This window comes from Peromyscus maniculatus, chromosome 10 (assembly GCF_049852395.1).
Source record: "Peromyscus maniculatus bairdii isolate BWxNUB_F1_BW_parent chromosome 10, HU_Pman_BW_mat_3.1, whole genome shotgun sequence".
Classification (NCBI taxonomy): Eukaryota; Metazoa; Chordata; class Mammalia; order Rodentia; family Cricetidae; genus Peromyscus; species Peromyscus maniculatus.
The window spans coordinates 48,588,375-48,613,121 of NC_134861.1; the positions used below are offsets into that span (position 1 = coordinate 48,588,375).

Sequence of the window (24,747 nt, forward strand, 5' to 3'; positions counted from 1 at the left end):
TGTGCCTCCCAAAATATATACTTAAGTCCTAACTCGGGGTGCTCAAAAACCTAATGTTATTTGGGATGGCTTCATTACTAATATGATTAGTTAAAATGAGGCCATCCTAGACCAGACTATGTCAATATAGACCAGACTAAGGCAATATAACTCAGGTCCTTATAGAAGGGGGATTTGGACATAGTGACCCACAACCTAGATGTCAGGAGAACCTGGGATTATGTAGCTGTAAGCCAAGGAAAACCAAGGTTTACTCAACTCTCACAGAAAGACCTGGAATGCATTTTTTCAGAACCCTATTTAGAAAAAAAAAAATGTCCTAAAAACACATTGGCCTTGGCCTTCTGCTCTCCAGAACTGTGAGACAATGAGGCAATGCATTTCTACTACTTTTGCCACCCAGCTGTGGCACTCTGCTAGGGCAGCCTAAACAGTGTGTGACGGTTTGGTGTCACTGTGTAGATTTTAGCATTGCAGTGTCCACAAGGACACAGGGTGACCATGCAATCTGAGAGCGTCTGGGTCATGGGTGACTTTGGAGAACTCCAGCATGAATCATCCTGGGAACTCCCCAGCCTCCAAGTTTCTTGTAACATCAGATAATGTGTCCTCTCTTATGTCAACACTGGGGGCTGAGTTTCCTGCTATTTGTAGCCAAGTGCAGCTTGGTTGATATTGGGTTTCTCATTATTGCTCTTCTTTATCTTTCCTCGGTGGTGTGTGTGTGTGTGTGTGTGTGTGTGTGTGTGTGTATGTGTGTGTGTGTGTGTGTGTGTGTATGTGTGTTATAAAACAACAGGCTTCAATATTATCTTTTTAAAAGAACCAAATGGCAGATTTGCAGTTGAAAATAAACTGAGTGAAACAGAACCTTGACCACCGAGGCTCAACTTCATATTTGAGATAGCATAATTAATAAACCAGTGAATGTGAAGATAAGCCCCTCACACCTTCCCTATGGCCTTTACAAACATTCTTAGCATTAGTTGTCTCTCTCCTCTCCTTTTCCCTCTTCTTCTTTCCCTTCTCAGTCTCTTCCCCGTTTAAATCTCCATTGCCATTATTTGAATTCTGCCCTTCATGTCAGGCGTATTCTACTACCCATAAATTGGTACTGCCAGGACACTTTCTCCATGCTGGTGAGATTTCATAGTATTAGAAGTTATTGTACAGGTTTCTAGGGGGAAAGTCCTCAAAAGTCTTACCTAGCTATGAAGCCTATGAGCTTCAGTACCAACCAGTGTGGCAAGATATGCCCATAGATGCAATAGTGGTTTGAGTGTTATGGGGTAAGCAATACACTTCCTGATCTGATTAAGGCCCAGTCCACAGGAAACACATGCCTAGTGCTGTATTCCAAGAACCCGTAGTTGGAGATCTCACAGACCCAGGGGTGAATTTACTCTTACTATTTTGCTACATGGATATAGTATCAAACTGCCCTCTAAAGTTATATCTCTATACCCATAGATTAGTGCAGCTCTGACCTCATCCGAGAAATTTCTTTGGGTGTCAGAAGACACTTAGTTAACACAGGGGCTCACAGCTGGCCAAAACACAAGAAATAAGTCATTAGGGAGTGCTCAACCACAAATGGTATAATGGGATAGCTATATCAACTATATCAACACCAACCCCCCAGGGCTAAGGAATTATCAAGGAGGAGGGCATGGGAAGATGGTAAGGGCCAGAGGTCAGAGAGGAGTGGACTGAAATGTGGTATTGTATTCCCCCAAATATTGTGCATGCTAATAAACTTACCTGGGGTCAGAGACAGAGCAGCCACAATATTAAACATAGAGGATAGGCAATGGTAGCACACGCCTTTAGTCCTAGCATTCCAGAGGCAGAAATCCATGTGTTCAAGGATACAGACAGGCATGGTGACTCATCACGCCTTTAATTCCAGAAAGCGAGCCTTTAATCCCAGGGAGTGGTGGTAGAAAGCAGAAAGGTATATAAGGCATGAGGACCAGAAACTAGAAGCATTTTGGCCTGGTTAAGCATTTGGCTGGTTAAGCTTTCGGGCTTCTAGCAGCAGTTCAGCTGAGACTCTTTCTGGATGAGGACTCAGAGGCTTCCAGTCTGAGGAAACAAGACCAGCTGAGGATCCGGCAAGGTGAGGTAGCTGTGGCTTGTTCTGGCTCTCTGATCTTCCAGTGTTCACCCCAATAACTGGCCTCAGGTTTGTTTTATTAATAAGAACTCTTTAAGATTCATGCTACACTGAAACAGTGTCTTCTGGACATGATAGGACCTCTGCACTCATGAATACTGCAGCTGTGATTTCCTGTGCAAGTGTAACAGGTCCCCAGACCTCAAAACAACTGATGCCATGTTAGAGGCACCATTCTGACCTAAGAACCCAGCATGTAGACTCTAACACTTGCCAAAACAAGAACAATGACCCAATCCACCATAGTCCACAGTTCTGGGAAAGTCCCTAAGCGTACTAACCTTACTTTGTTTGGCTTCTATTGTTCCATTTATTACTAACTGTTCTTGTTAACTGCAGGTGTCAACCCATGATGTGGTTTTAGGCTTAAGAAGCCAAGAATAGTAAGGCTCAGGGCTGCATGATTTGGGCAAGTTCCCATGTATAGTCCCTGGCCAGCTATAAAGACTTTCTATTGAGCTTTAAGGGTCCATGTGTGTTCTCTGTATGGTTACCTCACAACATAAGACCAGCACAAGGTCAAACCAATCAAGATGCCAACCTGGAGGGAAGAAGAGCTCATGAAGTTCCCACACTTTGCTGAGGAACTATTGGCAGCAGAGGGTATCTGGGGAGACACTGAGTCATCTTTCTTTGAGAGTGTGGTTCCTCTTAGGTCAGCCATGTGCCAGTGGATGGCCCTATACCCATGAGTAGACTAATAGCACAAAACGGATTCAGTAGATTAGTTTTAAAAATAGGACAGGAAGTTGGAAGGGGTTGGGTAGATCTGAGAGAAGTTGGGGAAAGGAGGAGAGGATGAATATGAGTAAAAATACTTCGTAAGCTTGTGTGAATTTCTCAAAGAATTAATAAAATATTAACAGGTATTGTTTGTTGACCTCTGATAAATCACTGTCATCATATTTTCTCTTAATATAATTTCCTTTGGTTCTTGAACACATTTGTTCAATGCTCTGTGACATTTTTCTGAAGTCCAACATCTCCGAGGACCTCCCAGAAACATTTTCTACCGACAGCCTTTTCCCTGGGCTTCTTTTCACTTTCTGTTTCGATGTGAATCTAGTAATTTTTAACTGAAAACTAGGAATTTTAGACAAGCTGTTGAAGCCACTCCTCTGTGATTTTTTCACACCCTCTCGGAGCTATTACACTCTTTCTGTTTGTTTTGTTGTTGTTTATTTCTACTGAGACTGTGGAGTCACTCTGCTCATGTCTCTGCTAAGCGTCCTCCTCCTCCTCCTTTTCCTTCTTTGTTTCTGTTTTTATTTCTAACCTTGTTTCCTACCACTAGCCCTTGATTCCCCATGGCTTGCCAGTTGACTAGGGCTTGTGTTCACCTCTATCACGACTGGAAGACTTCTACCCTTTGTTGCATTCAAATTTCAAGTAAAATTTAAAATTCTGCCCCTGCGCTTCCTTTCTGCTGGGCATTTGTGTCTTCTCTGCTAGAACACAGGGTTTCATTTAGTCAGTGATGTGCCAGTAGCTGGAGAGTCCTTTCCAACCTCTTCTGAGCATGCCTTCAGCCCTGCAAAGGCCATAGCCTTTCAGACCTCAACCCATCAACAAGGCCTGAAATGGATGCTCAGCTTTTTGAAGCCCCTCTCAAATTCTATCTAGATTTCCAGTCATTGTAACCTTAGGGTCACTGCGGTATGGGTCTGTCTCCATCTGCTTACAAGTATTATACATGCTGTCAATCAACACAGTTCTCCCTGATGTCTGGAAGCATGGCTTCTTCTTAGTCTACTCTAAGTCAAGTCAGCCTCCTCAGGAAGATAAGCTACTGCTGTGTGTGTGTGTGGATGAGTGAGTGAGTGTGTGTGTGTGTGTGTGTGTGTGTGTGTGTGTGTGTGTGTGTGTGATGTATGTTTGTGTGCATGTGTGAGTACAGGACAGGTGCACGTGGAGGCCAGAGGTTGATGTCTTCTATTGTCCTCCACCTTCATTTTTAAGACAAGGTCTCTCACTGAACCTGGAGCTCTCCTTTACATCTAGATTGACTGGGCAGCAGCCCCTGGGCTTGTCGGTCTCCACTTCCCCGGTGCTAAGTGACAGATGCACACAGCTCTACGCCCAGCTCTTAGGTGATCTGAACTCAGGTCCTCATGCGTAGACAGCAAGCACTGTAACCACGGAGCCATTTCCCCAGCCTCAGCTGTTGCTTTTCATAGCATGCCTTGCTCTGTTAGACCTACCATGCTCCTGGAACTGACAGGGAGATTGAGACCGCCCAGGCTAAGACATCATGGAGTCCTACCAACCTCAGTCAGCAGATTTTGACAATAAAAGGTTTTGTATGTGTTTGGTTAATTTTCAGTGTCCTGACAAGATTCTAAATGCCTGCTTCCTCCCTTGCAAGGGCTCTCTTGGTTCTCAGCATGTTCAAAGGCTGGCTTGCTGGCCTTCCATCCATTTCTGGAAGGACCCCCATGTCTCACCAATAAATGCCTTTCCTGTTCAAGTTAGCCAGCGCCTGTTTCTGTTGCTTGCAAACAAAGGGCCTGATGGATGCAGCCTTTCAAAGGAGTGCAGAAGGGAATCTTCTAAAGACTTCAGATGAGAGGCCAATTATTCACTTGACAGTTTTGGGGACTGCTACAATACACACAGGCCTGTGGGAGGCTCCTGCCCCAGTGGCGAGCTGCGTGCCTGATGAAATCCCACCGGAGGGGCCACGTCTGCACCTGTCACCAGCCACAGAGAGGCTCCAGTTTTTATCCATTTCATCTGGAGAACCATCTGGGCTGGGAATAACAGTAATAATAACAAATCATCGTCACCAGATTTCCTCATACATAGCATGGCTTTTTTGTAGCTCTTGTTTAAAACCGGGTTTTCAAATCTGTTGGTAAACGAGCAGCCAGCAATAGTTAGGAAGGATGTCCTGGACTGCCGTGGGAAAGGATTGGGGCAGGACCTGGGAATGTGGGCATGGTAAGAGCGGCTGCTGTTGTCTTTTTTAGAAAGTTAGGAGGCTAAAGGGGAAAGGGAAAAGTCCCAGAAGTCTGTGGTACAAAGAACCATTCAAATGGGGAGTTGAGTAACAATGGCTTCTCTGTTGATAGTGTGTATCACAACGATTTTCGGCTTTTGTTTGCTGTGACCAGAAGCAGGATGTGCTGATAAATGATCAAGCTGGCCTACCAAGCAGCGTTAACGGAAGCATTCCTTCTGTTATGGTAAGTATGTGACTGCATTTAATGAAAGCCAGGTGTTAGTCCAAAATGCAGTTCTGTAGGTGAACTGCTTGGGGAGGAGAGCATGGATTGCTTCTCAGATTTCTTTGCTCCCGCCACTAGCCACCTTTGGTAAGGAATAGGTCTGTTCACAACCTTTGATAGCATTGACATGACCTGTCCATATGTTCTGGAGTCCATCACCAGCATGCTACATGGGGGCTCTTTAGGGTTGTGTCAGAAGACTGAGATAACTACTTATAACTTCTATAACAAAATACTTACAGGTGTGTATTGTACAAGAAGAAGAGCCTTATTTTATTCTATGTTCTAGATGTTCAGGGATGTGGTGCTGACTTCTGCTCCAGTGTCTCGGGGTGGATGATGTCATGGGTGACAGCTTGCACTACAAGGGCAGGTTCATATGTGAGATGGAAAATGCCTTTGGCAAGACAGGAAGCTAGAGAGTAATTCAAGGGCCGGGCTTACTGTTTATAACAATAAGCAATGTGAGGACAAATTCAGGGCTCCTGTGAGAACAACCTTGAGCCCTCCAGTGATCTCACCCTAAGCTTTGTCTCTTAAAGCTTCAACCTCCTTTTAACATTGCACACTGGGGATCGAGCTTTCAACATGTGTACCCTACCTCCAAACCCTAAGGAGGCGGTCATGGTTTCTGTGCTTCAACCTTTTCACGTAATTCAAAATCACGTCTCAGGGCTGGAGAGATGGCTCACTGGTTAAGAACACTCTTGCTGTTGCAGAGGACCATAGCTGGTTCCCAGCACCCACATCAAAGAGTTCGCAACTGCCTGAAACTCCAGCCCTAGGGTGTTTGATGATGACCTCTTCTGGCCTATGTGAGTACCTGCATACATATGTGGAATTCACACACACACACACACACACACACACACACACACACATACATCGTTCATTATGTCTTCATTTTAGATACCCCACATTTGATATGCTGTAGACAGTCACTCAAAAGGGCAAGTCAAAGAGCAGTCAAGGTGGTAAATCGACACTGTCACGCGAGGAACAATGGGAGAATGTTAACTTTAGAGGGAGGTAGCAGAGGTGCAGAGGGATACAGATGTTTACACACTTCTGAAAGATTTATATGTGGGAAAAGGATAAAATTTGTTCTCTGCGCCCAGAGACAGGTCCAGGATCCATAGAGCAAACCTGTAAGAAGACACATTTTAGTTTCATATTCCACTACGGAAAAGACTTACACACGTTCCCCAAAGGTTACCTGGAAATAGGTCATTGCCTTGTAATCCCAGTCAAAGGACGCATCATTGTGAAGATAATTACAAATACTTATGTCAGCAAGTGGCAGGGTGGCAATGGGTGGATAATTGCATGCATGTATATGTAAGTATTTGCTCATTTACTATTTTAAAAACTAAACTCAACCCCCCCTTTTTTTTCGGGTTGTAACCTGTAATAGCAAATACGTGTTTTCCATTTAGAAAACACAAATCCTATTTATAGAGCACCCCTGTGAATTCTGCGCATCCCTTTGCTCAAGAATATTTAGGGGTTTGATTTAACAAATTTGGAGAACTATGAGGCTCTCAAAACTAGAAGATATACTCACAAATCTGTAAAGAGTTCAAATAGCTGACAATTGAAAGACTATCAGTACACCTGGAGGAAAGGCCAGGAATTGTAAGAGACAGCAGCCCGATGACTGTCAGTCTGAATCAGAAGAAGAGAGTAATCCAGCAGCTGTAGTCAAGATGGGCAAGCACAGCCATAGAAAATGCTAGACCCGTGTGCGCTGTTTGAATCTTGAAGAGTAGCACTGTGGTATGCTTTAGCTATTTAATCGATTGTAAGTTGTAGAGGCAAGAGTCAGGGCCACAGATGGCAGGTGCAGGACCTTAAGGTCTGTTAGAAAATGGCACCCTACTGCAAAATCCAGTTCTGTAGGTGAACTGCTTGGGGAGGAGAGCATGGATTGCTTCTCGGATTTCTTTGCTCCTGCCACTGGCCACCTTTGGTAAAAAATAGCTCTATTCACAGCCTTTGATAACACTGACATGACCTGTCCATATGTTCTGGAGTCCATCACCAGCATCCTACATGGGGACTCTTCAGGGTTGTGTCAGAAGAATGAGATAACTACTCATTGTGCTTAGGTATATCATATGGCATACAATTAGTAGGGAAGAATTTTCAGTGCTACTCAAATTTTGAGTATAAAGGTTTAAGAGAAACTGATTTCCCTATGCTGAAGAGGCTCAAGCAATGGTTTGGTCATGGGAGATAAGAAAACAGCTCATTCACTACAACTGAAAGCTCAGATCTAAGGGGAGTTCAGGGCCAAGTTGGTTGAGACTGAATTTGGGAAGGTGGTCTTCAAACAGTAGTAGGCACCAGAACACCTGGAGGCTACAAGTACATGTCTCTGCACCTGAGCCAAGAATTGATGCAATCAACATTCTAGCAAATTCCCAAAGGCATCTCTTCAAGGGGTTTTCTTTTGGTTTCAACTCTTTTTTTTTTTTTTTTTTTTTTTTCGAGACAGCATTTCTCTGCGTAGCTTTGCGCCTTTCCTGGAGCTCACTTGGTAGCCCAGGCTGGCCTCGAACTCACAGAGATCCGCCTGGCTCTGCCTCCTGAGTGCTGGGATTAAAGGCATGTGCCACCACTGCCCGGCTCAACTCTTCTTTTGAGGAAGAAGAAATATGAAGAACCAGAGAAAAGTGGACTTAACTTTAAATTCAAAATATTTCTCTTCTCATGTTATTTAAGAAATTCAAAAAGTTGTGAAATGAATACATTTTCCCTAATGATATTCTTATATGAATACAGACATGGTCACTTTTATTTCTTCCAAATAATTTCTAACCAAGTATTCACCAAGACTATTTTAAAGCTATTGTCCCATGGAAATATGGAAGTAGTCATAACTTAGATGTTGATTTTTGAATTGAAGCAGTTAGTAAATGGAAGTCGGGTCAGTGTTGAAAGATGCAGACAATATTTGAAAGGAGCTAATAGGGATTTCTCACACTTCCTAGTTTCTCTTTGGGAGTCTTAATAGGTGAGAATTCAGTACTTGGACTCATGATCCTGGTGAGGAGTAGAGTCCAGGGATCAAAAGCACGGGCCAGATCCTGGTCCCATCTGTCACAAGGCATGCCACTATCACTGAGGTTTAGTAGCTCCATCTCAATGTAGAGGATAAAAAACCACCTTGTAGGGTTGGGGAGATGGCTCCGCTGATAAAGTACTTGCTGGGCAAGCATGTTGACCTGACATGGTGGTGCGGGTCTGTAATCCAGTGCTGAGGAGGCAGAGACAGGAAGAGCGCCAAGGCTCATTGGCTAGTCAGTCTAGCTATCAGAATTAGAGCGCTTTGGGCTCAGTGACAGACTCCAGCTCAAAAAATAAAGTGGAGAGCAATTGAGGAAGACACCTGAAGATAACATCTGGCCTGTACACACATAGAGGGAAGGAGGGAGGGAAGGAAGGGAGGAGGGAGGGAGGGAGGAAGGGGAGAGAGAGAATACATTTGTAAAAATAAACTTGCACAATGGTTAAGAGAATGAATGAGATCGTCTGTGATGACCCAGAGCAAATTCTCTGTCAACGGTAAGTTGGTGTCAGGATAGACAAAACCCACACACAAACGTCAGAATGATTTGCTGGAGTCGTGAAGCAGTGTCTCCTTGGCTGACTCTCTCCGGGACAGGCAGGGAATGCAACAGACAAGTTGTGTTGGAAGAAACAAAAGCACTGACCAGATTTAAGAGAGGAGGCGGGGCAGAGGCAGGGTTAGACTGAGCTCCGGAGGCTCTGCCTATAGCTTGAATGGACTCTCCCCTAGGACCGGAGTAATAGAACTTTACAGCAGCTACATGAGAACTGCTTTGGAATTTGTGATGCTTTTAAATATGGTTTAAAATTACAATACCCAAAGCTGGTGAAGTCTCAATCAACTGCCATGCCTGTAAGCTCATGACGGCAAACTATCTTTCTTATAAATAATTTGGCCATGAGGATTAGAAGTTAAACAAATATTTGTTCTTTTTCACTTGGTTCTTATTGTCCTTACTGAAGGAAAAGGAAGGAGGTGATTGCTTTTACCACATATATTGGAGAGGAACCCCCACTCTCGAAAGCAGCTGCAGTGACTTAAAGGCTATTTAAGAAGGCTGTGTAGCAACGTGTCCCAGTTGCTTGGTGCATAACAAAATTACCTTAAAACATAGCAGCTTGAAGCAATCATTTTGCTTTGTTCACAGTTTTTTTCTTTTTTTTAGCAGGAACTCAGAAGGAGTTCAACTCCTGCTTGGAGTGTGTCAAGGACTGTGTGTATATCTCCAGCATGGCTGTAGTCGTTGGGCGGCTTGACCTGGCTCTCTGTCCACGCTGCAGTCATCAGAGGCTTGACCTGGCTCTCTGTCCACGCTGCAGTCATCAGAGGCTTGACCTGGCTCTCTGTCCACGCTGCAGTCATCAGAGGCTTGACCTGGCTCTCTGTCCATGCTGCAGTCATCAGAGGCTTGACCTGGCTCTCTGTCCATGGTGGCTCACAGACGTTTCAGCTGGACAGCTGTCGAGTGCAAGCTTAGCTAGGACATGGCCAGAGCTCCTACCTTCAGCCTCTCTGACATGGCAGCTTCTGCTGGTCACTTACCCAGATTTGGTTGCTCGCAGGGCTGCTGCTCTAAGACCATCGTGGCTGTTGTTGATCTCATCTAGAAAGCTATGTAGCATTATGTTCTTCTCGTCACAAGTGTGTCACTAAGCCTGGCCGAAACTAAAGAAGAGGGTAAACGTCACTGGCCAAAGGGAAGACTGGCAAGGGAATGCAAGGCCTTTTCAAAAAATGCTTATGTGGGGCTAGAGAGACAGCTCAGTCCTTAAGAGTACTTCCTACCCTTCTTCTTTTTTTTTTTTTTTTTTTTTTTTGGTTTTTCGAGACAGGGTTTCTCTGTGTAGCTTTGCGCCTTTCCTGGAATTCACTTGGTAGTCCAGGCTGGCCTCGAACTCACAGAGATCCGCCTGGCTCTGCCTCCAAGTGCTGGGATTAAAGGCATGTGCCACCACTGCCTGGCTCTTCCTACCCTTCTTAATCCAGCTCTAGGAGAACTAATGCCCTCTTCTGGCCTCTGTGGGGCACCTGCATGCATGTGCGCGTGCTACATATATGTGTGTGTACATATACATATATGTGTATATACACAAAATTAAAGCAAAAACATTGTAGTAATACCTTTATACTTCTTACAAGTTTTAATTGAAAACAAAAGAACTTTTTCTTTTTCCTCTTTACTTTTGTATTTGCAGCTCTTTTCTATTTTTTCAACTTTATTAGTTTTCTCTGTGTGTGTGTGTGTGTGTGTGTGTGTGTGTGTGTACACATTGTATGTTGTGCATGTGGAGGTCAGAGGGCAACTCAAAGGAGTTAGTTCTCTACTTTGACCATGTGGATCCTACGGATCAAATTTAGGCCATCAGACTTGCAGGCAAGCGTCTTCACCCACAACCATCTCGCTGGCCCATCCTTTCTCCTTTTATTATTGGCCTCTTCCACACGCAGCCTGGATACTTCCTTTTAGGGGACCACAGGGTTCATTCTACTTCCCATACTGCAGTTGATACTTCTGTTGAAGTTTCTCCCACTATATAACAAAGATCTCCTTTGCCTACAATTCTTGTAATGTTTCTCTGGCTTTCCCAGAAGCTCTCACTGATAACCACCCCGACTGCTATCAGATTTCAACTCTCTCAGCTTTTGCCTGCAGTCTGATCTCAAAGATGACACCATGTGCTTTAATTTTTTTTATTTTTTATTATAGCAACCCCTTATTTGCAGATACCAAAATTCACTTTGGTTATTATCACCATGTGAAAATTTTTCTCCAAGTGTACTGGCTTAAAACAACCATTTTATTTTGCTGGTAATTTGGAGCTTCAGAAATTTGAAAAGGGCTCAGCTGAGCCTCTCTCCATTGAGGTCATTCATGCAGTAGAGGCAGGATGTCAGCTGGGGCTGCAAATACCAGCTGAGTTGACTGGCAGTGTGAGATGGCCCACTCCTACAGTCAGGATTTGATGCTGGCTGTCAGCTATGAGCCCGGCTGTCCAGCACTCTGCTGGCATGCAGACTCTGTGGCTAGGCAGTCTCAGTACAGCCAGCCTTCCTGTGCAGTGCTCATATCCCCTGGAACTAAGGCCCCCAAAGAACAGGCTGAGACTTGGTGGCATTTTCTGGTCTGCACATGAAACGTAAACAGCGTCTCTTTGCTGTGTGGTATTGCTTACAGAGTGGTCACAAAGTCATCCCGGCTTCGTGGGTACCACTTCTCAAGAATTTGTACAACCAAGGTTAAGGAGAGTAAGCAGAGCAGAATCCCCTGTATCCTATGTTGAAATGATAGATACAGATAGGAGGATGGAGAACAACAGACAGAAGTGCAAAAAAAAAGGGGGGGGTGAGTAATTATTCTGTTGTTGTAGATTTTCTCTGCTTGTTTTATAATTTTAAAAAAAGGAAAGATGGGGAAAAGATGCACGTCTTAGAGATTCTATACTTCTGATTTATCACCCAGGCTCCATTTTCTGTGTTATCTTTACTATAACTCTGAGAATCCTTTCAAGCTAGCTTTGGGGATTCAGCGTTGGGGTGCCACTAAGCACTGAGAATTCAACTGTTGGGACACAGGGGCAGCTCTGGCCCTAGTGGGGGATGGGTTGCACTTTAGACTGCGGGCTATGACCCAATGCTTCAAGGATCCTCTCCTTCGGGGTCAGGAGGAAGCCTAAAGGTGAAATCTATGTCCTCGCAGGAGCAGGACCTCCCAAGCATTGTCACACTCGGCTGCCCTCCGGTCCTGTCTGCTCTATGAAACAATTAACAGGAGAAATAGGTCAAACAATAGAAGTGGACAGGGGGCCAACCTGTCTGAACAGAATGTGCTTACATTCAGCCCCCGAGGCAACGAGGAGTCAAAGCCAGCTATGTGTGTCATTATATATGCCAACCCTCACCTGCTTTGCTCTCCATACTGTGACATCCAGAGTGCTTTATTGACCTGGTTTTGCTCACATAGCGGGCCTTGGGCAGCAACACAGAACAAGGGCCTATCATGGGCCGCACCGTGGCCCCATATTCACGTATTGAAACCCTCATCCTAATGCGACTTATTCGAAGATAATGTGTTTTCAGAGGTCATCCAGGTTAAGTGTGCATCTATGCCTGGGACCTTATCGAATAACCCTGACGTTGTTATGAGATGAGGAAGACAGCAGGCCCTTAGACCAGCCAGGTCCCTTCCTTATAGGAGCCCGGAGCGCAACAGCTGCAAACAGCAGCCTGCTCAGCAGTATATCCATTCCGCTGCTTGTGCAGGTTGTCTCACGTGACCTTGGAGACAGCCTTTTCCAGCCGCTGCTTCCATGTCTGATCTCACGCTGTTCCTAATCTAAGCTCTGGCAGGTATGTGGGGTGCCTCTGGGAAGCCCCAGAGTGCAGTGGCCTCTGTTCCCATCATCACATCCACCCACAGCAAGCCATAGAAGAAGGAGCGTGTGACTGGGGCTCCACATGGGGCCTGTATGGAGTTTCCACATCTCAAAGTGAGTTTTACCAAGGATGCATATGAAGGCAGGAGGTCTAAGTGGACACAGTGGTACACACCTGTAACCTCAGCACTTAAGAGGCAGGAGGACACAGTCGACACACCTGTAACCTCATCACTCGGGAGGACAGGTGGGCACAGTGGACACACCTGTAACCTCAGCTCTTGGGAAGATAGGTGGACACAGTGGACACACCTGTAACCTCAGCCCTTGGGAGGACAGGTGGACACAGTGGACACACCTGTAACCTCAGCCCTTGGGAGGACAGGTGGACACAGTGGACACACCTGTAACCTCAGCACTTGGGAGGACAGGTGATTTCTGAGTCAGCCTGGAATGAACAATTAGATTTTTTCTCAAAATAAGCAAACAAACAAAGGACAGGGTAGCTGAAAAGCAGCTCTGGGATTTCTGGGATGTTTGTAATGTCACATTTACTCCGAAGAGTGGTGCCTTGGAAAGAGGTAGCCTTGAACTCCTGAGGGACTCCACTGTGCTTCCCATTCCTACCCCCACCAATAATTCCCACTGCCTATATAAACAATTATAAAAAGAGACAGTGTACTCACGGAGGAAAGGCTATGTGAGGACACTAAAAGGAAGCCATCTACAAGCTGAAGAGAGGGGCCACAAGAGAAACCAACTCTGCTGACATCTTATTTGAATTTTCAGCCTCCATGTCTGTGACTAAATAAATCCCTTGGCCTCCTCTATCCCGTCTGTGTGTTTTGTCAGGGTGGCCTGAGCAGACGCCTATACAACCCTCCAAGCCTTTCCTATCATCCCTTAGGCATGCCTTCAGCAGCTACTTAGCATTTTCTTTGCTTTCTAGCATAAGCCATTATGTGTCATTTAATTCTTTCTTGCCCATGGTGGGCAGACTGGTGATCCTCTCCGAAAAGCCAACTGCCTTGTAAACCTCCAAACCCGTGAGTGTGTTGATGGTATTCAGTTCGTCCAGGAATGCCTTCCATGAGTACCAAGAAGAAAGTTTTTGAAAAGACACTTTTGTGTTCTTGCCCATTGAAAGAAGCATTGAAAAGACTCATAATTGAAATTCGAGAAAAATGAAGATTTGTTTCTAGGGTGAGGACGGTTTGCTTCTCTCTGTCTCTGCACGGCACAGATAAGCGGGAGTGGTCCAGCGTTGCCATGGATGGGTTTAAAGTGGACAGGAGAGGAACTCCTGGATGTCTGCAGTGAGGTACATGCAAGAGCTGAGGGGATGATGATGCTTACAGCTCATTCTCTAATCTCCAAGGTCTGCCACAGGGACAGCTTCTCACCAACGTGGAGGGCCAAAGAGATGACTTCGAATATGTAAAGGCATTTTTTGTGGAGCTGGCAAATAAATCAGAGGACCGATTTATTGACTCAACTGGTAGTTAGATTTGTGTTCTAATTGATTCTTACGTGGATACATAAATGGAACCCTTTACGAATTTGTGTGTGCCATCCTAGGGGGAGGCCATGCTGATGGTCTCTGTATTATTCCAGGTTAAGATATATATATATATATATTACCAAAGGAATATAATGGTTAGTTTTAAAAGGAGGAAAGAAAAATGACCCAGAAAGGAGGAATCTGATTTAACAAAGTAATGGGGGAAAATTATACTTACTCTAAACAGAAGAGATGAAATCCAAAAGGAAAAAAGGCAGTGGGGAAACTGGAAGTCTTGAGACGCACACTGAGTGGTCTAGGGCCATCACATCTGTGCTTGCTGACCTTCCTTTCCACATGTACACAATGTCAGCAGAAAGCTACTGCTGGAGAGCTTGAACACACTGGTGCTGGGCCTGAAGCTGACGCTAGACTCTGTAGACCAGACAGCAAGGTAACTGGGAGAGCATTGGACCAAGGGGCCTCCTCCAGGCTTCTTGCGGACTAACTTGTTTCCTATGCATGCTGGTTGGCCTTGGCTGTCAGCTCAGGCTTGGGTTCAGAGGTGTTTAGAGTAACTGGACCTTACATGAGTGTTTGTGGGGACTGACATGTGTGATGGACTGAGAATGGCCCCCATAGGCTCATCTGTCTGAATACATGGTCCCCAGTTGGTGAAACTGTTTGGCAAGGATTAGAAGATGTGACCTCCTTGTTGGAGGAGACACGTCACTGGGGGTTGGCTTTGAGGTTTGTGCCATTCCCACTCTCTCTCTCCTCCTCTCTCCCTCCCTCCCCCATGCTTGTGCATCAAGATGTGAGCTCTCAGCTACTGTTCCAGTGCCATGCCCGCCTGACTGGTGCCACACCCCCTAACATGATGATCTATGGTTTCTAACCCTTAGAAACCATAAGCCCTAGATCAACTCTTCCTTCTGTAAGTTGCCTTGGTCATGGTGTCTTATCACAGCGATAGAAAAGTAACTAAGATAACAAATGAGCAAAGGGAGATATTGACCCTGAGCAAGGGTGGCACCATCCAATGGGCTGGAGAAGGAGAAGGCAGTATGGGCATGTGTGCCAGTCCCCTTTCCTCCTGTGCATGCCAGCAGCAGCTGGCATTGCCCACAGACTTTAGACTCTAGCATTAGAACTGTTGAGGCAGATGACTCCTTAGACTGAGTAACTGCAGTGATCTCTGTGTCTCCAGCATACACACTGTCACTGTTGGCCTATCCATCACCCTATCATATGAACCAATCCAACAGATCCCTTTTGTAATACACATATGTACTTTATTGGTCTAGTCTTCTAAAGAACCCCATCTAAGGCAACCTGAGAGCCACCACGGCCCTTCCAGCTTAGATTTGTGCTTAACTCACAAGTTCCACATGCCTTTTGCTCTTTTTCAATGTGTTCACGATTGGGGTTTCTCAGAACCTTCCAGAAGTCCTGAGAACAGTGATTCGTGTAATGATCAACAGATAGGGGTTTTATTTAGTTGCTTAGCTACAAGACTTTGAAACTTTGAAGCTATGTGTGCTGAGGTAAGCTATTACCTATCTAAGGCTCAATGGGACTAACCACACACCCTTGTGGTAAGTGGGGCTCAGGGATCATCTGCATTAAACCTGGATGATGCCAGGTCTGGGTCTCACTGAATTGCTCTCCTGATTTCTGATCGCTTGTGGAAATAGGGAACACTGACACACCTATGTTTTCAGATTAAATGGTTATAAGGAGACCAGCACTCCTTTCTTGGAGCTCAGACAGATTTCAGGAGTCAATCCATAGCACAATGCCACAGCTCGCAGACAGCAAGGTGAATAGGTCCAAGTGACACAACCTGAGCCTTTGAGAGATGTCAGGCACAGGATAGAAATAGCTGGGAATGCTGGCTGTCCTGATGGAGAGCCGGGAATGTAGTCCTTCCGTGACTGTTTGACTTGATGGGACACACGTGCAGGGATCACTATGTGATGGCTTAGAGCCCATCCAAAACGGTGTAGCTGGCTCTGGTGCTGAAGCAGAATCCCTTTGTGGATGACCTGGGAAATCTCCACAGTCCTTTCATAATGGAGAGAAGCAAAGGGTGGCTGTCCATCATTTTCCCAGCACACCATGGAGTCTCACAAACGGGCTGAAACTCTTTTTGCCACCAGTCTTTTCGAGTTCTGAGTCTTGCAGCTAAGGCTTAGTCAATGCAACAGAGAGAATCATTTTGTATGACCTACTGTGCCGGGAATTAGCGTTTTAGCTTCTGGATCCTGGGAAAGTCTGTGAAGTTCCCAAGGGAGATAATGAGCTGGGGATAGCAAGGTAGGCTTATGTCAATGAGTGTTTACCAAGCAGTATAGAAATAGGCCAATGTCTTCCCAAGCCAAGTACCTGGGTGCATGCCGGTCCTCCCTGCACCATACCACACCTGCAGTTTGCATAGGTGGCCTCCCTTGTCACTCCTGACAGGATTCAAAAAGAGATGAGGATAGAAGAGTGGCCTGTCTCCTCCATGCTGGGAAAGCTTCACCTGCACCCCTCCTGCACAAACAGAGAAGCCAAGGGAAGAGACCCCCACATGCTTGGCCCTTCTTGCATCTGCAAATGAGACAAGTCTCCACACCAGCTCCCTGTCTTAACAACACCATCTGCCTTACCTAAAAATCAAAGATTAGCTGATTTTTAACTGCAGCCCTCCTGCTTCTGGGCCAATCTGAATGTGAGTTGATTCGTTAGCTGGCAAAATGAAACTATTTTCATAAACACGGCTCCCCCATTCACAGTCTCCACAAACTCACCCCACAGCTCCCCACTGCAAACTGAAGCTGACTCTGTCTCCCTCTGATTCTCAGCAGCCCCAGATTCTGCGGACAGCTGCTTCCACAGCTTCAGAGTGGCTTTGACAGAACCCAAGAATTCTGAGAACCAGAGTGTCACATATGGTCACAGTGAGGTTCAGTGGGACTCTCCAGACCTCCCATGCAGTCGCTAGGACCTGGGTCTTGTTTACTGGGCTAAGAACTTCAAGAGCACATCCCCATTGGTATCATGGTTATTCCTGCTCATCAACTTGATGTGGTTTAGAATCACCATGGAAACACTCTTCTAGACATGTCTGTGAGGACGTTTCTGGGTTGGGTTGGGGTGGAAAGACCCCGACTATCTGTGAGTGGCATCCTTCTCTGACTCGGATCCTGAGCTGAATAATGAAAAGGGGGGCTGAGCACTAGCGTTCTCTTCTCTCTGCTTCCTGAATGTGGGCACAACATGACCAGCTGCCCGACTCTCCTGCACCAAGGCTCCCCTGCCATGGTGGATAACTGTCCTCAAAAGTCTTCCATCCCTAAGCTGTTTTGTGTCAGGCATCTTACCACAGCAATCAGAAAAGTGACTAATAGAGATGCTCTCCAATTCTTCTCCTGTGGTTTGAGATTCAGTTCTTCAGGAAACGCAGTTGGTGTAATAGACCAAAGCATAGAGTGGGTGGATTCTAAAGCCAACTTCCATTATTTAGTGAAGGAAGTAGATCCCATTGCTAGGAATATGGACTTTACAGAAATCACTGCCAGAGGAGAGAAGAGGTGAGGCTGCTCTCGGTGTTTTCAATAATGCAGAGATGCTCTTCAAGAAAGGCCAGAAAGATGCTTACTGCCAATCTCTTTGAGGTCTGAATTTGGACCCTGGAGTTCTTCAAGAGGATGAATGGAATTATATTTTCCTTTATTTCATTAAAAATTATATTACATTTATTTATTAATTTATTTATTCATTCATCTATTTACTTAGTGTGTGTATGGCTGTGTACCATGGTTCATGTTTGATGATTAGAGGACAGTATGAGGGAGCAAACACTCTTCTTATACCTTGTGGGGATCAAACTTGTGTCTTCAGGCTTGGCGGCAGTCTCCTTTCTCTGCTAAGCCATCTTGCAGGCCCAAATTTTCTTAAAGGAATACAGTCACAATTTAAGATCAACCTTCTCCTATCAGTCCTAGTGAATCTTCCTGTACAATCAAAGGTCTCTGCTGCTGACCAGAAAGAATTGATAATCTTCTAATAAAAGCATCTACTTCAGGGGCCATGGAAATGAAAAGACACGAACCAACAAAACCAACAACAACCTTGTCTTCTCATAGCCCTCAGTTTTAATGAAGTCTGTGGGATACAGACACACGTCAATGGCTGCTCCTGAGGGAGCAGCTGAGACATTTTGGAGAGAGTCTGCTAAGTTGTGATAATTAATGTCATGTGTTCAGTTGGCTGACCCATGGTACTCAGATGCTTGGCCAGACATTACTCTGGGTGACGCTGAAAGAGAGAGAGAGACAGAGACACAGGTGTCTGCATGCACAGACTTGCATGCGGCCTGGGGAGGGAATCAACTGCCCTCTGTCACTCTCTGCCTTATTCTTTGTAATAGAGTGATGGTTATTACTTATTGTCCCAGCAATCCTCCTGTCTCCTCCCCTCCCATAGGCCTGGAATTGCAGCTGAGAGTGTGGCCATGCCTGGTTTTTTATGCAGGTGCCAGAGATCTGAACTCGGGTCCCCGCCCTTGCGTAGCAAGTGTTCTAACTCACGGAGCCATCTCCCCAACCCTGACAGATGGCTTTTTTATTTGGACTGCAGCACTGATTCTCACTAGCCCTCTAGCCTGTGGAGGCCGTACTCTGCAAAAACGGATTTAGCAGTATCTAATTCCTTAAAATCAATCTCTTTTTATTTCTACGCACACATTCCCTTGGCTCTGTTGCCCCAGCTGACCCTGAGAGATGCGTTTCCCACTCTTAGGCCTTCCTTGTGATCTTTTCTCAGCCTTGCCTGGACAGTGGACTCTCCACGGCTCTCTGAAACGCAGATGCCTGGGCACCTGCTTCTGGATAGCTTGGCTGGGTGAATTGTAGCTGTGGGCTAGGGAATTATGATTTTAAAGGCTTCCTAGATCATTCTCAAGTACAAGCACCGTTGAGAAATAGTGTCTAGAATTTTCAAATCTGCACAAGAACAGAGCTAAAACACATTAGCCTATTTCCTAATTAGCCAGTCCCTCTGCTGTTGGGTCTTGCCTTGACATGTCTCTACAGCAGGGCCACAATGTGTCAAGTATGGTTTTTTTTTTCCCACTGTTGAACTAGAAAAGCTCTTTAGTTCATCCTATATGAATGGTGGTACTTTATATTGACACTAATTCCTATCTTCCAGAAGAAAAACATGCTTTTCTATTTCGTTTCAAAGTCTGATGACAATCCTTTGATGTTGGCAAGTGGCTAGTTAAAATTTACATCAGCTTTCCTCCCGAGGAAAGTGGGACAGAAACAGTGGCTGCTCCACACAGCATTCGCTCTAAGAGCCAGAATGTCCAAGGAAGGAATAAATCGCCTTTTAAGAATGTCTTCCCCGGTGACTCCTAAGGTGTCGTGAAGCCTGGTCTACCGCTATATTTGCACATGAGCAAAATGATACACACATGAGGTTATCCATTAAAGCCTAGTTTGCGGAAGAAAAGAGTGGAAGCCAGCTAAATGTCTGCCATCGGGGACAGGTTAAAGAATTATAGTACATCCTAAAGTGGTGTGCTATGCACTCATAAAAATGAATGAGGCAGTTCCTCCTGCTCAGATATGTAAAGATCTAGCAGTTCACCACAGCCAGCTTGGATCCATTCACGAGGCTATTTTACTAGGGTCTCTTCCTAGTGTTGCAATCAGTGGTCTTGCATGGCTTGAAGCCAGCCACACTGGGAGTTATCCCAGGGGAATTTGCACCTCGCAAAAGTAGGTTGTTAAGCATTTACTAGCACACCACTGGAAAGAACCCCATTGTCAGGTGAGTAAAACAAAGTGTAGTGCTGTGGGATGTTCTGTATGTCCTGTGGGAGCCTGTTCTCGGGTTCCTCTTGGCTTTATCCAGCAGGTCCACATAGAGGATGATTAGGACCACGGGCCTGATTGCAGGTGTCTGAGATGGTCTGCACTTGGCTGTGCTGTGGGATGGTCTGTATGTCAAATTTATTTATTGGTCAATAAATAAAACCTGATTGGCCAGTGGCTAGGCAGGAAGTATAGGCGGGACTAACAGAGAAGAGAAATAAAAGAACAGGAAGGCAAAAGGAGTCACTGCCAGCCGCCACCCTGACAAGCAACATGGAAAGATGCCAGTAAGCCACGAGCCAAGTGGCAGGGTATAGATTTGTGGAAATGGATTAATTTAAGCTATAAGAACAGTTAGCAAGAAGCCTGCCACAGCCATACAGTTTGTAAGCAATATAAGTCTCTGTGTTTACTTGGTTGGGTCTGAGCGGCTGTGGGACTGGCTTGTGACAGAGATTCATCCTGACTGTGGGCCAGGCAGGAAAACTCTAGCTACAGTGTAGTGTGTCTACAGATGTTTAAGACGGGGAAATTTATGTGTTGAGAAACATGCAAGGACTTGGGGTGTCACTCGGTGGTGGAGCATTCTCTCAGTATTTATGAGGCCCTGGGTTTGGCTCCTAGCACTGCAAAAACAAACACACACACACACCCAACACCGACTTCTCAATATTTAAACATAAATTAGCATATAACCTAGAATTCCATTCACAGATATATAATCACGAGAATCACAAGCTTGTAATCACACAGAAAATTGAACACAAGTGCTTATAGGAGCATTATCCATAACAACAACAGGATGGAAATGTCCATCAATGGATGAAGGAATAAATAGATTGTGAAACATACGCCTAGTAGAATATCAATCATCCCTATAAAGGAATGAAGTGTCAGATGAACAAGCCAGACATGGAAGGACAAATACTGCATGCTTTCACTTATATGTAGAAGCCAAAGTTTATCTTGAAGACACAGAGACTAGAGCAGTGTTTACCAGAGTCGGGGAAGGGTTTGGAGGAGGCAAGGATGGCGACAGGTGGGCCCAGTTGAATAGAGGAATAGTACCCAATATTCCACTGCACAGGAGGATGGCTACCGTTGACAGCAGTCAATTAAATACTGCAAAAGAGGTAATAAGGATTTTGAATGTTTTCAACACAAAGCAATGGCATGTGTCTGAGGTGATACGTATGCTAATTATCCTCATCTGATTGTTACACATTGTAGCTATGTCTCGAAATGTCACGTTGTACTGCATAAAAATGCATAATTACTACATGTTAATTAGAATATATTAATAAAAATGAGTGAGGTATTGATGAATGCTCCAACTTGAATGACCCTCAAAAACATGTTGAGAACTGGGTTTGGTGCGTGCCCATTTATAATCCCAGGTTGAGGTCATCCAACTGCAAATTCAAAGGCTGCCTGGGCTGCATAGTGAGTCTGTATCTTGGTAGTTTTATTTGTTTGTTTGTGTTGTTTAATTGTTGAGAAAGAGTTTGGTCATGTAACCCTGGATGGCTTGGACCTCACTATGTAGACCAAGCTTGCCTCCAAGAGATCCATCTGCCTCTGCCTCCCTGGTGCTGGCCAGCATGACCAGTAAGAATTTACTTTAAAAAAACTAAAATAAAACCAAAAAAATCATCATCATCACACACACACACACACACACACACACACACACACACACACACACTCACACTCTCAAACAAACAACAACAACTTAACCAAGAAGCATTCCACTCCAAGGAAAGCATGGAATGAAGGAATTTAGACACCAAGGGCCACTCATCATAGTGTTCCTTGCATATAATGAACCCATAATAGGCAGGCCCATGGAGAAAGCAAGCAAGGACAGGAAGAAGTGAGGAGGAGGGAGAAACAGGGAGTCATTATTCAATGGGCAATTTTGGCTTCTGTAGTTTCATTTCCAGGATGATAAAAATGTTTTGATACTAAGAGAGAGGGGTGGGGCAGTGTTATGCAAGCACCAAAGGCCACTGAACTGTATACTTCAGAATGGGGAACTGTGTGTTACATAAACTTTATCTCAATTAACAAAGCAAACCCCAAAACCTCTGGCAGGCTGTGAATAGAAACTGATAAAGTGTCTCTGGAGAATAGTAGGTACCTAAAAGATGAGGCAAGGGCAACTTTTTTTTAATATATAACTTTTTATTTATTCAAATCTTTAGCCATGCATATAAAAGGGGATATAAAGGTTTATTAAGACCAGACATTTCTTCTATAAAGCCCAAGATAAATGAGTGAAGAATAAGTTAATTGGGTTGGATAGATGGATCCATGGGTAGAGTGCTTACCGCCCAAGTGTAAGGACCGGAGGCACTGAAGTGTACTTCTGCAACCCCAGTGCTGGGAACCGGCAGATCCCAGGGGTTTGCTGGTCAGTCTGTCTAGCCTATTCATGGGATCCAGGGTTAGTAAGAATCTCTGTCTCAAAATATACTGTGGAGAGGTAGTTGAGGAAGACATCTTAATATCAACATCTGGACGCCACAGGTACGCACATGGGTAAATGCATCTGTACACCACTGTGCACACACACATGGCACACGCTCAGGAATGAATTGAAGGCAACTCACAATTCATTCAGAATCTGTAAACGGAGGCTCTGCTCCACAGACTCTCACTGGCTGGCCCACCTATCCAGTAAGGCGGGAGCATCTTTGGGAGGCTGAATTGACATGACCCTGTGAGCAGTGGATGCTACAAAATTTCAAGGATGATTTGGTGGCAGATCCAGGTGGGTTGATCCAGGATACACCCAAATGCCCTTGGGTAGGCCCGGGCCTTCTCTCTGAAATGGTTTTCCTCTGTAAGATGGGGGATGGTCAGACCTACTTCTGAAACTAGTTTGACAACAGACGGGGATAGCATATACATGTGTCCATCATTTGGCAGCCACTCAGCAATGTGAAGATCCTTTCCAGGACAGAGGAGGGGTGGGGGGTGGGGGCTGGGAGACTCTGCCTGAGTGGGAGGTGCTGCCCAGTGACATAAGGAGGCTTGTTTGGCTAACGAACGCGCTGCAGCTGGATCTTATGGCCCCTCCACTTCTTCTGCTTTTCAAACCCTGACTGTACCATTGAAGTGGAGAGTGAATAAAAAAGAAAAAGAATTAGACTCTTAGGGGTCACTAAAGCTGTGATTTATTGAGTGCTTATCATGGGCCTCGTATTTTAAAGGCATTATTTCCAACTCTTGCAATAGCCCTGGAAGCAATATATTCCGGTGGTCATTTATGGGTGCTCAGAGAGTTGATGCCAGCTACTCAGGGTTTGAGGAGTACTGGTAAGTGCCGAAGCAGGGATTTGAACCCAGGGCTGCCTAATATTCTGCTGTATCACACTCTGTCTAGTGAATCACCCAAGTCAAGACTGCTGGTTTACATGGACTTAGAACATCCAGAGGATCCAGATGACAGCTGGCAGAGGCACACACAGACACACAAGACTGTCTCTACCCTCACCTGTAAGGATCCTCCACTTCTGTGTCCCTGCTGCTTTGACAGCGAGCTCACCACCTCCTGTGACAGCCCATTCCATTTTTAGATGACTCTAATTACTAAGGAGACTCCTAATGTGCTGTTTGCCAATCACATTCACCTGCTATGTTCATTACAACTTCATGGGCCCCGATGAGGCCATCATTAAGAACCCCATTATCTCCAGGACGGGCAATAAGGCCTCTAACACTCTCACCAAGCCAAGTCTCCAGCACTGACAGTGCAGACAGAGCCAGGGCGGGGCTGCTCATGGCACCTTCACATGAGTCTACGACAGGTGATTATCCCTTCTGAGGGAAGATCATTCTGGATGGGGTGTATTGTCACTCGGGGCAGAGGTATAGAACGGATAGCAGAAGTTTAAAATAATGAGAGTCATGCACGTCTGCAGCACAATTCCTTGGCTAATTGAAATGCTTAGGGAAAGCAGCGGAGGTTGATTTCAGCTTCCTCCTGGTTTTCAGCCTCTCTGGCAGTTTTCTGTGAAGGACAGTCAGTCCTAAAACGATCCAGCATGAGCTCATGTCGCCAGCTTCCTGCGCAGTGAACTTTCTGTCAGATCTAACAACTAATAACAGAGATTAAAAATGGAAAGGGCTGCGAACGGGGAACCCAAGGTCTCCCGAATGTGTGAGCCGCTCATCTGATTCTCCTCTGGGGAATGGAACCCGTCTCTGTGATTGCACAAACCACAGGGAACTAAAGGATGCCGGGTCGGAGGAGTGACGGGGCTCTCCCGAGATTTCAGGTGGCAAATAGGATGGAGAACTTAGCTTTAATGAAGACAACAGAAATCACATAATTAACACGCACTGTTAACACCTCATTAGTCTCCCGGGGCTTAAGTTATGCTAAAAATAATCAACACATTTTGTTTAAATAAGGCTCTGCTACAGGTGGCCATGAAGTCCTCCTTGGCCACAGTAGATCAAGAACATTCCCCTAAATTTACTTCAAAATGCTCCCAGAAGGCTTTGCCTTCAGTCCAAGGAAAG

The 24,747-nt window shown here is 45.3% G+C and overlaps 1 non-coding gene and 1 pseudogene across 1 annotated transcript; one reads left to right on the top strand and one right to left on the bottom strand.

Moving 5' to 3' along the window:
* Nucleotides 1–12,630: 12,630 nt before the first annotated feature.
* LOC121821030 (small nucleolar RNA SNORA70) lies at nucleotides 12,631–12,764 on the top strand. The gene has a single exon (XR_006061733.1). It is a non-coding gene; the product is annotated as a small nucleolar RNA SNORA70 (small nucleolar RNA).
* A 1,623-nt stretch (nucleotides 12,765–14,387) lies between these two features.
* LOC121821021 (U6 spliceosomal RNA) lies at nucleotides 14,388–14,487 on the bottom strand (annotated as a pseudogene).
* Nucleotides 14,488–24,747: the final 10,260 nt, after the last annotated feature.